Source organism: Salmo salar, chromosome ssa07, assembly GCF_905237065.1.
Source record: "Salmo salar chromosome ssa07, Ssal_v3.1, whole genome shotgun sequence".
Taxonomy (NCBI): domain Eukaryota; kingdom Metazoa; phylum Chordata; class Actinopteri; order Salmoniformes; family Salmonidae; genus Salmo; species Salmo salar.
Genome location: NC_059448.1, coordinates 25000265 through 25012952, shown reverse-complemented (window position 1 = coordinate 25012952; position 12688 = coordinate 25000265).

Sequence of the window (12688 nt, the reverse complement as noted above, 5' to 3'; positions counted from 1 at the left end):
CACTAGAGATGGCTTGAGCTGACAAATGAGTTAAAGACTGCATTACATATACAAGAATGTGTATTACTAGAGATAGTTTAGGAGTAGAACAATCTCTCATTGTCTCAAGATCATCCTTGCAACTGGGAAACTAAGCCAGGGTGGGGTTAAGACAACAACCCTGTGCAGATAACGACTGGATGAACCCAGAGTGGCTCCTTGGTCTGCATGGGAGGGGTGGAACCAACCATGACAAAGCATTTTTAGTGTCAGCTATATATAGTCCTCTGTATTTGTGTAAAGGTTAGGTTACTCGGTCCAACGCTCAAGGGTGTGGGATTTTAAAGAAATTACTGGAGGGGACGAATCGACCTGTTCTGAATTTTGGAGGGGAAATGTCCCCCCATACCTCATGGCAATGTTTTATATCAACTTAAAAGACATGTGGATGAGTTGGTAAAGCATGGTGCTTGCAACGCTAGGGTTGTGGGTTTGATTCCCATGGGGGACCAATTTGGGAAAAAAATACAAAAATGTATCCACTCACTGCTGTAAGTTGCTCTGGATAAGTGCCTCTTCTAAATTACTAAAATGTAGTACAAAAATATGAAAGCAAACAGCTTTTCTAGCTCGCAGACCTCTAGGAGAGCCAAAACACTCAATGGTAATTGTGAAATGATTGACTTGTCGTTGCTGCAAATGTTTCCATTTCTGTAACCAATCATCATACAATGCCATCGGTCTGTCATTGAGCGAGGACTGGGTGTGTGAAATGCTCTCTCAAAGAAGTCAATTTTGACAATGTGTTTGAACATCGCTGCAGGGGGCAACTATCTTTCAAAGTGTTATTTTTTTATCAAGCACTTATTGACGATAAAAAAAGAGATATGGTTTGTCCTCATCTCTCCACTCCTCTTTCAATGTCCAATTGCAATGGATGTATCTAATGGCCTGTAGGCCGCCTACTGTAATTGCTCACTAAACTTGCAAATGTGAAATGTGCGGTGAAAACGAGGCTCGTGTCTTTCCAAATGTCCACTTTGTGTCATTTAAAGTCCACTCACCGCCAACGTGGGATAGCAGAGTCACGCGTTGGTAGTTCATGGCCTTGGTCAGAAAAAAAGAACGTCGGATGCTACAGTAGCTTAGCATAGCAGGAACCGCTGTCACCATTCTGTAACTCAAATTTCTAGATTTAATTAGAATTATATTTGGAATAAATGATGATTGGGCAACTCAATATTAGGAAGGTGTTCCTAATGTTTGGCATACTCAATATACTGTAGGTGTTCTCCTGGTTGGAAACCGACTGGAAAAAGCTGACAATCATGTTTAATCTTGTTTAAACACTTATTAGCACATCTAAGTCTTAAACACTGACATGTAGGTTCTAAATGTGTCACATGTTTAATGGTTTTACAGTGTAATAAAAGCATCAGACATACATGAAATATTTGTTATTCCAAAACCATGGCTACACTACCATGGAACTTTATGCCACAAATTTGCTTTGATTGCATTTGAGAGCCGTCAGAACCATAGTCTAATAGTACTATCGTTTTGTACCAACATTCTTTTCTTTTATATTTTTACCTCATAATAATAGTGAATCATGTTATGTGATAAAACCCCATTGCACTGTATCAAATCATATCGCTTTCCCACTGCCCTCTCTTCATTCAGGGTCACTCTCATGGGCTTCATTCCAAATGGCACCCTACTCCCTTTACAGTACACTACTTTTAACCAGGGCCCTATGGGAAGAAGCGCACTATATAGGGAACAGGGTGCCATTTTGGACACAACCATGATGTTAATGTAGTGGGACAAAGGTCCCATTCACATTCCACAGGTCATCCTGTGTATCCATCTACTCACATCAGTGTACACATACCTGATAGGTGTCTGGTCAAAAGTAATGCACTATGTAGGGAATAGGGTGCCATTTGGGACGACTACTGTGGCTTTGTTAAAACAGGAGTTAATGGCTTGGTTTATTTCTATTCATGAAAATGCACACAAACAACCCACTAGTTTGAATAATGGAAAAAGTAGCTTACTGTACGTGACAGACAGATGGTAAAGCCTACACATGTTTATTGGATGCTCAATGATAAAGAACAGATGGCAGATTTTGATAAGCCTTTACAGGATGGCAAATTAAAAATAAATGTTTTCAGCAATTGATTATATGCCTGATTTTGAAAGCCTTTTGGATTGTGGAGGTAGTGGCAAGCTAACATTCTGCTACAAGGGAAGATGGGAGATCTATAGCGGGCAGTAAAGCAGGAAAAGGTAGTGGCAAGCTAGCAGGAAAAGGTAGTGGCGAGCTAGCAGGAAAAGGTAGTGGCGAGCTAGCAGGAAAAGGTAGTGGCGAGCTAGCAGGAAAAGGTAGTGGCGAGCTAGCAGGAAAAGGTAGTGGCAAGCTAGCAGGAAAAGGTAGTGGCGAGCTAGCAGGAAAAGGTAGTGGCGAGCTAGCAGGAAAAGGTACTGGCAAGCTAGCAGGAAAAGGTAGTGGCAAGCTAGCCGGAAAGGGAAGTGGCAAGCTAGCAGGAAAAGGTAGTGGCAAGCTAGCATTCTTTTACATTCTCTCTCGCTCCATTTTTGGGGTAATTGATTATATCTTGTTTTGAAAGCATTGGAAGAAGAGATAGAGGTTAGTATAGTGGAAGGAAAGATGAGAGATTGGGCATTGGAGGTAGAGAGACGTGTATAGGGGAAGGGGATGAGAGACTGGTCAGACCAGACCAGTCTCTCATGGGGGTACGAGAGCTGATGGACCATGAGGAGGGGGGCTTATCTCCTCCCTCTCTCCCCCGTCTCCCCCTCCCCTCTACCACCCCCAAAGGGCATCTCTGAATAAGGAAGCTTGCTTGGCTTGGGGTACAGGCAGCTTTCTGCATGACTATTTAAACCCACCCACCCAGCCCTCTCTTATCGTCTCTCTTCTCTCCTCTCCTTTCTCTCTTCTCTCCTCCCCTACCAGGTCTTAGGTTTGGTCCTGTCTCATAGCTCAGAACAGAGCATCCACACTATCAATTTAACATATGGATCCAAACCCAAAACAAGCAATACTGGTGTATCACAGTAATATCCTTAGCACAGCAGCAAATTGGACAGAAGAGGAGACAGGAGACAGGAGGAGGAGAGATAGAAAGGGTCATTAGGAGAGAGACAGAGAGACAGCGAGAGATAGAAAGGGTCATTAGGAGAGAGAGAGAGCGAGAGAGAGAGAGAGAGAGCGAGAGAATGGACTGTAATATTCAGGTATGAATAAGCAGACCTTTCTTCTCTTCTCTTCCCCCTCCTCTCCTCTCCAACAGGAGAGGAAGCAGATGATGTCGGCCCCTCTGGACCGCATCTCTTCTGACTGAGCGCATGCAGTGGGCCAGATCCAGGTCCTGGAATCTAGCTAATGAGTCACACCCCAGAGGGTCTGCCTAGCTCCCATTGGCTAAAAGGCCAGAGAGGGGGCGGGTTGGGGAGACCGTGTGTGTGGGCAAGCATCTGTCAGAATAGGTTCCAAATCAAATACCGCACTGTACATTCATATCCAATACAGCACAGCAATGCATCTAAATCAGAGGGGAATGATACTCTAGTCATCTAAAAATATAGCAGGCATTTACTATGAAAAGCTACATTTGTCTGGATTTGTCTTTGTGGATATACTGGTTGGAGTGTGTGTTGAAATCCTGCTGTGCTATTGTTTGTGAGCCTCATTCGTGTCAATTGTAAACTATTGGATGATTGCAAAGCTCCATTTGTTTTTAGTCAACATATGAGTACGGCATTTTGGTATAGATATATGAAAGTGATCGGAGGAGATTTTTCTGTTGGGCTTCGCGGCTCTGAAATGCAGTGACCGCTGTTGTCCAAAAGATGGTGTCACAGTGAAGTGAAATCTCCACCCCCCCTCACTTCGTTCTTGAAAATATTTGTTCTGCTTGTTCTTGAATCGAAAATACATTTATTCAACACATTTTATTCTCCACTTCTGTTCATTCTTCTGTAAATATTGTCCATATTTTTGGTATTTTTAAGGGTGTTTTGTTACATTTTTTATTTATTTTTGGGGTGTTAGGCTGCTCTAGGGGTTTGCTCATTATGTCCTGTGGTCTTGACTCTCAGAGTTGCAGGATCGTGATGAAAAGTCTATATTTTGGCATGATAGCTAGCTAGCTGGCTGTTTGGATTCAAATAATATGTTTGGAAGTATTAAACCAAGGACTGCATGCTGTGTCCAGAGGTAACCAAGGAAGTTCAGGCACTGCTCAGGGAATGCTCCTTACCACTGCCAAGATGTGGTGGCTTTTCGTGCGCTTTTCAGCAGCCATGGCATCACCCATGTGTTACATTCCTGGCAATGGAGGACCAGTGCCAGAGAAGGGGCTTCAATGGAGTGAAGCAGGTGTAGTGCGCTGTTAAAGCTTTGGGACTAATGTTTTTCAGACTGTGTTTGTTTCTCCTTGGCTTTTCCATCGATGCCCCCTCCACTGAACCTCCACTGCATTTCCAGCCCAAACAGCCTCCATTTCATCCTAAACTGACCCGAGACTTTTAATCTCCACCATTAAAATTTCGTGTTTGTTATTTCACTTTTTACGTGCTTTGAGATTCTTTGAAAAGCACTACACAATTTCAAAAATGTATGTATTCTTGTATTGAGATTACGTAGAAGTTTCCATTTAAAAAATATATATATATGTACACCGAACAAAAATCTAAACGCAACATGCAACAATTTCAAAGATTTTACTGAGTTACAGTTCATATAAGGAAATCAGTCAATTTAAATAAAATCATTAGATCCTAATCTATGGATTTCACGACTGGGAATACAGATATCTATGTTGGTCACAGATACCTTTAAAATAAAAAAGTAGTGGAGTGGAACAGAAAACCAGTCAGTGTCTGGTGTGACCACCATTTGCCTCATGCAGCGTGACACATCTCCTTCACATAGAGTTGATCAGGCTGTTGATTGTGGCCTATTGAATGTTGTCCAACTCATCTTCAATGGCTGTGTGAAGTTGCTGAATATTGGCTGGAACTGGAACACGCTGTCGTACACGTCGATCCAGAGCATCCTTAACATGCTCAATGGGTGACTTGTCTGGTGAGTATGCAGGCCATGAAAGAACTGGGACATTTTCAGTTTCCAGGAATTGTGTACAGATCCTTGCAACATAGATCTTGTCACGGTATTTCTGTGCATTCAAATTGCCATCAATAAAATTGTGTTCGTTGTCTGTAGCTTATGCCTGCCCATAACCCAGAAATTCTTTGGATGTGCAAACCCACAGTTTCATCAGCTGTCCTGGTGGCTGGTCTCAGATGATCCCGCAGGTGAAGAAGCAGGATGTAGAGGTCCTGGGCTGGCGTGGTTACATGTTGTCTGCGGTTGTGAGGCCGGTTGGACGTACTGCCAAATTCTCTAAAATGACGTTGGAAGCAGTTTATGGTAGAGAAATGAACATTCAATTATCTAGCAACAGCTCTGGTGGACATTCCTGCAGTCAGCATGCCAATTGCACACTTCCTCAAAACTAGAGACATTAGTGGCATTGTGTTGTGTGACAAAACTCCACATTTTAGAGTGGCCTTTTATTGTCCCCAGCACAAGGTGCACCTGTGTAATGATCATGTTTTTTTAATCAGCTTCTTGATTTGCCACACCTCTCAGGTGGGTGGATTAGTTTGGCAAAAGAGAGATTCTCACTGACAGGGATATAAACAAATGTGTGCGCAAAATAAGCTTTTTGTGCGTATTGACACATTTCTGCTATCTTTTATTTCAGCTCATGAAACATAGGACCAACACATTACATGTTGCGTTGATATTTTTGTTCTGTATATTTTGGGACATGAAGTACACTGTCCTATACAGTGCCACTATAGGCTATGACCATGCATATTTCCCTGTTTGTGAACCCAAACCCCTATACACCACAAAAGTTGTATCCTCAGCAGTCTTCCTGCTTAGATTTATGATATAGATTTTAGAAGAAGAAGACAGGGGTGAGGCGCTGTTGCTCTTCTCTCTTCTTTGCCTCCTGAACGGGACGGTTTAGCGTCACCCCCGGCGGCGATGTAACGGTTCACGGTGAGGTCAGGTGGCGGGGTTGGGAGGGAGTTACGCAACGTAACGAGCGTGACTGCCGGGGTGGTTGCTGAGTTCAAGGTGCTTTCCTCGAATGAACGAAAGAACGAACAACGTCATCGCCGTAGACCACTGCGGAGCCTTGACAGGGAGCTCTGGGGCGGAGGAAGGAAGGGAGGAAGGAAAGTAGGAAGAACGGTAGGAATGGGTTCTTCTCCCGTGTTCTTCTTATTTCTTATTTTAATATGTTTTTATATGTGTTTTTGTTCTACCTTGTTATTTTTTGTATTACATTGTTCTTGATTTGTTCTTGATTACTGCATTGTTTGGGTTAGATCTTGCAAGAAAATTTAAACAAGGGACAAGGGATAGATAGAGATGTCAACAAAACTCACATGTCCTTCTACTTAAACGCCTGGGGTGCCATGACCCTAACCCTGTGGAGAAAGAGATAGAAGAAATAGGTAGGAAAGAGGGGGAGGGAAGAATGCATGAGACCTCCCTGGGTTCAAATTTTAATTATTTTCTTTCAAATTACTTTTGTGAGTGTTTGATTGAGCTTATTCTGGAGTGTCAGATAGACAGGATTGATTTGCACTTTTAAGGGACTATTCAATTGGTTACATTATGCCAGGCAAGCTCAATCAAGCGCTAAAGTACTGTGTACAGTACAAACAGTATATGAACCACCTTCAAATACTTTAGTTAACTTAAATATGAAATTAACTTAAATATGATTGTACTATATTTTACTAGTGTCTGTAAATAAATACATAGGTTAGTCTACTATGGTGAGCGAGCGTTGCACCTTTTCATTTTCAATAAGTATTGATTACCCATTTATTTGTCTCGGCCTGCAAATTGTCCTCCTGAAAGGTAGACTATATCCTATTGGCCTATGCAAAATGTAGCAAGGGTTGCTGTCATCATTCTTGCTGCTTCAAGTTCAGTAGCCATACCTGCGCAATCAGGTTCACGTGTGGTCTCAATTAAAAAGAATAGGCTATAGCATGGGGCAGTTATCTTTCCAAGGAAATGTACTTCCTAAATAGGCCTATGATTAGGCTATTAGTTTACTACATTGTCTAGAAAGGCCTAAATATTGATCACCCATATTTATCTGGTAGGCTATAAAAATAGCTCAAGAGAAAGTGTAAGTCTCTCCAACTCTGCTCTCTTCAAACGACATCTAGCATATTGGCTAATCCAGCCCAGTAATACAGATAGCTTAATATAAGGCCATGTGAGAATCTCTGGTAATATACCATATTTCTTAAGTGTTTTTTGCGCGTTTGATATTGCCTATAGGGCACAAAATTGCTGGGACCATGGTTGGCAAGTGAGATGTGTCACATACGCCTAAAAAAACATTGCGGGACTGTGCTTGGGTTTAGGACCAGTTCTTGCGGCTACCTGGTGGGAGTCGGACAGAAAGCCAGTGGATGGTGGTATGAAAAGCTGTGGGTGCAGGCAGGAGCGGGATGAAGAAATCCAACACAGACCTCTACCGTGCACCATGACAGTGAACCCTGTAACTTTAGAACTGCTTATTACTTTGTCAGTGTGAAAAGTAGAGAATTAACTCAGGGAAACTGACAGATAAATAACGTTACATAGCCATACTGACTAAATAAAAACTCACATTGCACTGAAAAAATGTCACAATATCAATCTTCAATCATTTGGCCGACGGCTTCATCGTTTGATTTACGTCTAGTGTCATTGAGGCAAAAAGAATAGCTAACATTTGCCAACTTTTGGCCAGCTCTCTGTTAAAACGGGACAAAACAAAGGCTACAAAACATGTCCCTACAAACAACAGCTGTTAGTAATAATAATAGATAGTAATAATAGCCACCTCATATCGCTATCTGACAGGTAACTAGAGGCTAGAGCTGACCTGGCTGTGGTAGCTACTAGCTAGCACAGCTAATTCATTCATCTCAGTTGAGAGGGGATAAAAACATTACACGTCAGTTACAATACTAGCTCAGCACTGCGCATAAATACTAGTTTTGTTTTTTATGTTAAGTTAAACAGCAGTTACCTTGTCAGCTACATCAGTCAACTAAAGAGCAGACCGTTTCTGCTCTACTTGCTGGCTTTTACATCTCGGTGAAAAAGCACAACACATACACACTGAACTATGCTCAACTCTCCCGTGCTGGTCCAGCCAGCCTTCCAGAGGCTTTGCCTTCACACAGCCTATCAACCCGCACAGTGGTGTCCGCACCGTCCTAAATCCAGCCGGCTAAACACTCCAAACAGTCTACCCGACCACTCTGAGGCGTCCACATGGTCCTAAAGCACACCGTTGCCTTTTTTGTATCACATTGTACTGATAAAACCCCCTCCCCAGTGAAAGTTGCACCCTTGGCTGAATGTATCTCAGTTTGATGTAGTCAGTGTTGGTGTGTGCAATTGCATTTGCCTATAAAAGGCTTAGCTGACAGATGTCACCCGAGGCCCTACCGCTGGGGTCAAAGGTTCACCGCGGTCTGGGGCCCTCTGCTGGACACATCTAAAAACAGCCTCCAATGCAACTGGATAATCTATCCGCACAGACACACACTTAGACGTGTGTATAGGTAGAATAGAAAGTAAACACACGCACGCATGCAGACCCAACACATTGAAGCCTTGGGCACAATTTATTTTGGTGTATTTGTCTCAATCTCCTCAGCTTTTCTCTCGTTCTTTCTCGCCCGCTCTCACACACACACACACACACAAACAAGTCCAAACACTGGGCTGATCCCATCCTCATCTGACCCTCTCACCCCATCTGAGACCTCCTTGCATAAAGTGTTATGCAGCTCTGCACAGCGCTTTGCAAAGCAAATCCCGATGACAGACTGACAGAGAATTAGATAGAGAGACACGCACATATGCACACACACACACACGCATGGAGGCACACACACACACACACACATACGCACACACACGCATGGACACACACGCACGCAGCACACACACGTATGGACGCACTTGTACACACACACACACACACACACACACACACACAGAGAGCACACAGATTTACCTCAAACCAATACAGGATTTACTCTGTATGTAATTCTATATGTAACTGTAAAACGGTTCCTCCAAACATTAACAAAGTATGTATTGAAAATGTTACTTTTATCTGCAGGTAATGTAGGGATGTTGATTGAGGAGAATCCAAGCCAGAATCGGAGAACTTTCGAATGTTCTAGAAGGGTAACAAGAGTGTATTGCCGTAGTGTATTGCAGAGTGCTACTTGTGTTATGTATGGGTTATGAATGTGTTATGTATGGGTTGTGAATGTGTTATGTATGGGTTGTGAATGTGTTATGTATGGGTTGTGAATGTGTTATGTATGGGTTGTGGATGTGTTATGTATGGGTTGTGAATGGGTTATGTATGGGTTGTGAATGTGTTATGTATGGGTTATGAATGTGTTATGTATGGGTTGTGAATGTGTTATGTATGGGTTGTGAATGTGTTATGTATGGGTTGTGAATGTGTTATGTATGGGTTGTGAATGTGTTATGTATGGGTTATGAATGTGTTATGTAGGCACTCTTCAAATATCACCAGGTGTTACCGAAAAAAAATCCTAATTCTGAAAGAACCATCTGGCCCTGTCTGATACCGTATTCATGTTTTCTCTCTTTTCTTGCAGGTTATGGAAGGGAAAGTTATTCAATTTGGTTTTATCTCGATTACCGGGATGAAAATATCATGGTGCGAAGAGCAACGCCAGTTTCAGGAGAGGAGATTAAACATTGATTATGTATGTATAATGAAGTCACTCTTGTCTGGCCTGGCCTGGAACAACTGTTTTCCTTTACTTAGGTACTGAGTAGAGTAGATGGGGTGTATAAAAGTGGTAGCGAAATAGATGGAGAGAGGGGATGCAGTGAGAGGGAGAGAGAGGGAGGCAGGGAACAGAGAGAGAGAAGATAGGGAAGAAAGAGAGAGAGGAGAGAGAGGGAGACAGAGAGAAAGGAGGGAGACAGAGAGCACAGAGAGAGATGAGAGCAAAGAGACAGAAAGAGAAAAGAGAGAGAGAGAGCGAGAGAGAAAACACAGGGAGCGAGCAGAGATGAGTAAAACGGACCAGAGGCAAATACGAGAGGCTAGCGGAGAGGGAGGGAGGGAGAGGAATCTCATTGGCTCGGTGGCTAGGCCGTGACGAGCGGATTAGAGTGTGTCTGCTCTGGTTGTGTTTGTTTGATGTATCGGTGGCAGCAGGCCTGAGTTTGTAGCCTACTGCCTAGCCTATAGACTGGTGCAGAGTAAGAGGCTTGGAGGCTTGGGGCTCCAGCCAGCCAGGGCAGAAATGGCTTTTGTCAGTGAGTGCCCCCTTAGCTCAATCCTCCACAGATTTTCATGAGTGATTTCACAACACATGGTCCCAGTGAAAATAGACTAATTAGGCCCTATATACACAGTGTGCAGAACAGGAACGTAATGCAGAGAAGAGCAGAGCTATAGCCTAGTCAAGTCAATTTGAGAGTCAACCCGTGAGCCTGCTGACACAATGGTATTTAGGTTATTTTAGAGTAGCTTAAACACATAGGCCTATTCAATGCCTGCTTGAATATATAGGCCTATCCTATAGTTGAAGTAGTAGGCTAATCTGCGATCTCGTGGAAAATGTACACAGTGACATGGTGTGCTGGGAGAATAGTAATATAGTGCATATCCTGCTCATAAAACCATATCCATTACTGGGGATTTTTAACAGCGAGGTCAAGAGTTCACACGGCATCAAACGGGAAGCGAGAGAGAGCGCTAGAAATATGCTGCCGATGCCATGGCAACTGCCGCCCGTGGTCTGGTCTTGAGTTTATCTGAAACTGAATCTGAGAGCGAGAACTCCAGAAACCACCGCTACACGAGGCTTTATATTTCAAGCTGGTGCAGGTGATGCGCTCTGACGGAGAACATGCATGGGCACGCACTGACGCAGGCCCGGTGCTTGCTCACTCCCTGCGCACCGCTCTTAGCGCAATCCTCTCGCGCACATGGTCTGTTACTGTTGTTTTCACAACATTTCGAAATAGGTTTTATTCATACGTCTGCTGGCGAAATGGGAAAGGGTGAATGTATTTCCGGTCTATATGCTCAATAGTCTGTGCTGTTGTTGAGTTAATTATCCCTTTGGAATAAAATGATAAGGATGAATTCCAGTAGAGGTGGAAGGCAATACGCCTTTGTCTGCATTATTTAATAAAAGGAAAAAAGCATTTTTTTGTCTTATTATAAGTAACAACATTTAATTGAGAATCTTTCTTGTGATTAAAAACATGTGGAGGGTAGCAACCCTTTCGACCGTGTGTGTGTGTGTGTGTGTGTGTGTGTGTGTGTTGTGCTGTACAATGTAGCCTGTGTACTGTTGCCCTCGTTATTCCATCACATAAGACCGAGGTCTGATAAAAATAGGAAACTGACGCATGAATAGTGACTACGCCTGTCGCCATGAATGTTAATTTAGTGAACCTAACATCAAAATGTGTTTTCATCTCACCGATGTGCAAACTCACCCCCCCCCCCCTGGCCTAAATGTTTTGGAAATGTAGGCTATAAAAAAGCGCTTATGAAATGTATCATTCTCCATGAACTTAGTATGACCTAATTGTGCTGTGGTGTAACAACACGTGCTAGCCTCTGTTTAACCTTTTTAGGTCAACTGCCATCGGCTGTTTAAAGGGGAAAGTGCCATGGCATTTTAGTGCCAAACATCATATCTGTCTCTTGCATTCTGTCTCTCGTCTCTGTCCTCGGCGCATGACATTCTCCTCGCGTGAACCGCATGTCCAGTAGGCCTAGCTCTGTAAAGAAAAATTAAATTATAGACTATACCATCATTAAAATTACATAAAATATGCTCACATTAGCTCCAGATCTCAATTGTAAAATATCTCCATATTTCATCTCAGTCAGAAAAAAACGGGTAAAAACTGGTTAAAACAATTATTTTGTGTTGCTTCAAATTTTGGGATTGCATTGTGCTTTTGCAATTATAAAAAATGTCACCCTACTAAATAAGCTGTTTTGTTTTCCTGTAGCAGAGTAAATTGATCTAAGATGTGTGCCTGTAAATATAATGTATACCGGTAATTCATATATATTTCATTATAATAGTCTAAATAATAGTACAACGCCTAAACAACAATATATTTTTGAAAATGTTTGAGCAAATCCACGGTGGAAAGAGATAACCCATAGGTTACCTACAGATATTCTGCCTATACACAATTTGAAACAGGTAGGCCTAATATTAAAACTGTAATAGAATTGTATAATTAATTTAGCTATTGTAATACTGTACAATTCAATTTCATATACAATAATATCTCGTTCATAGCCTATGAAATTAACGCAATACGTATTTATTTACCAGGTAGGCCTATTTTGCATGCTCCCTTTGAGGTGAATAAAAATTCCATTACTTTGCTCATTTGAACATAGGGTTACATTTGAATAATTAATGACATTAGAGGAAAATAGGAGAATGAAATGATCAGAACTGCACACTACTCAATGGTTTGCCACGAGACTCGAGCCTAAATTCTTCCTAGAATGTGCACAACCACACGCGAGCAGGCGGGCAC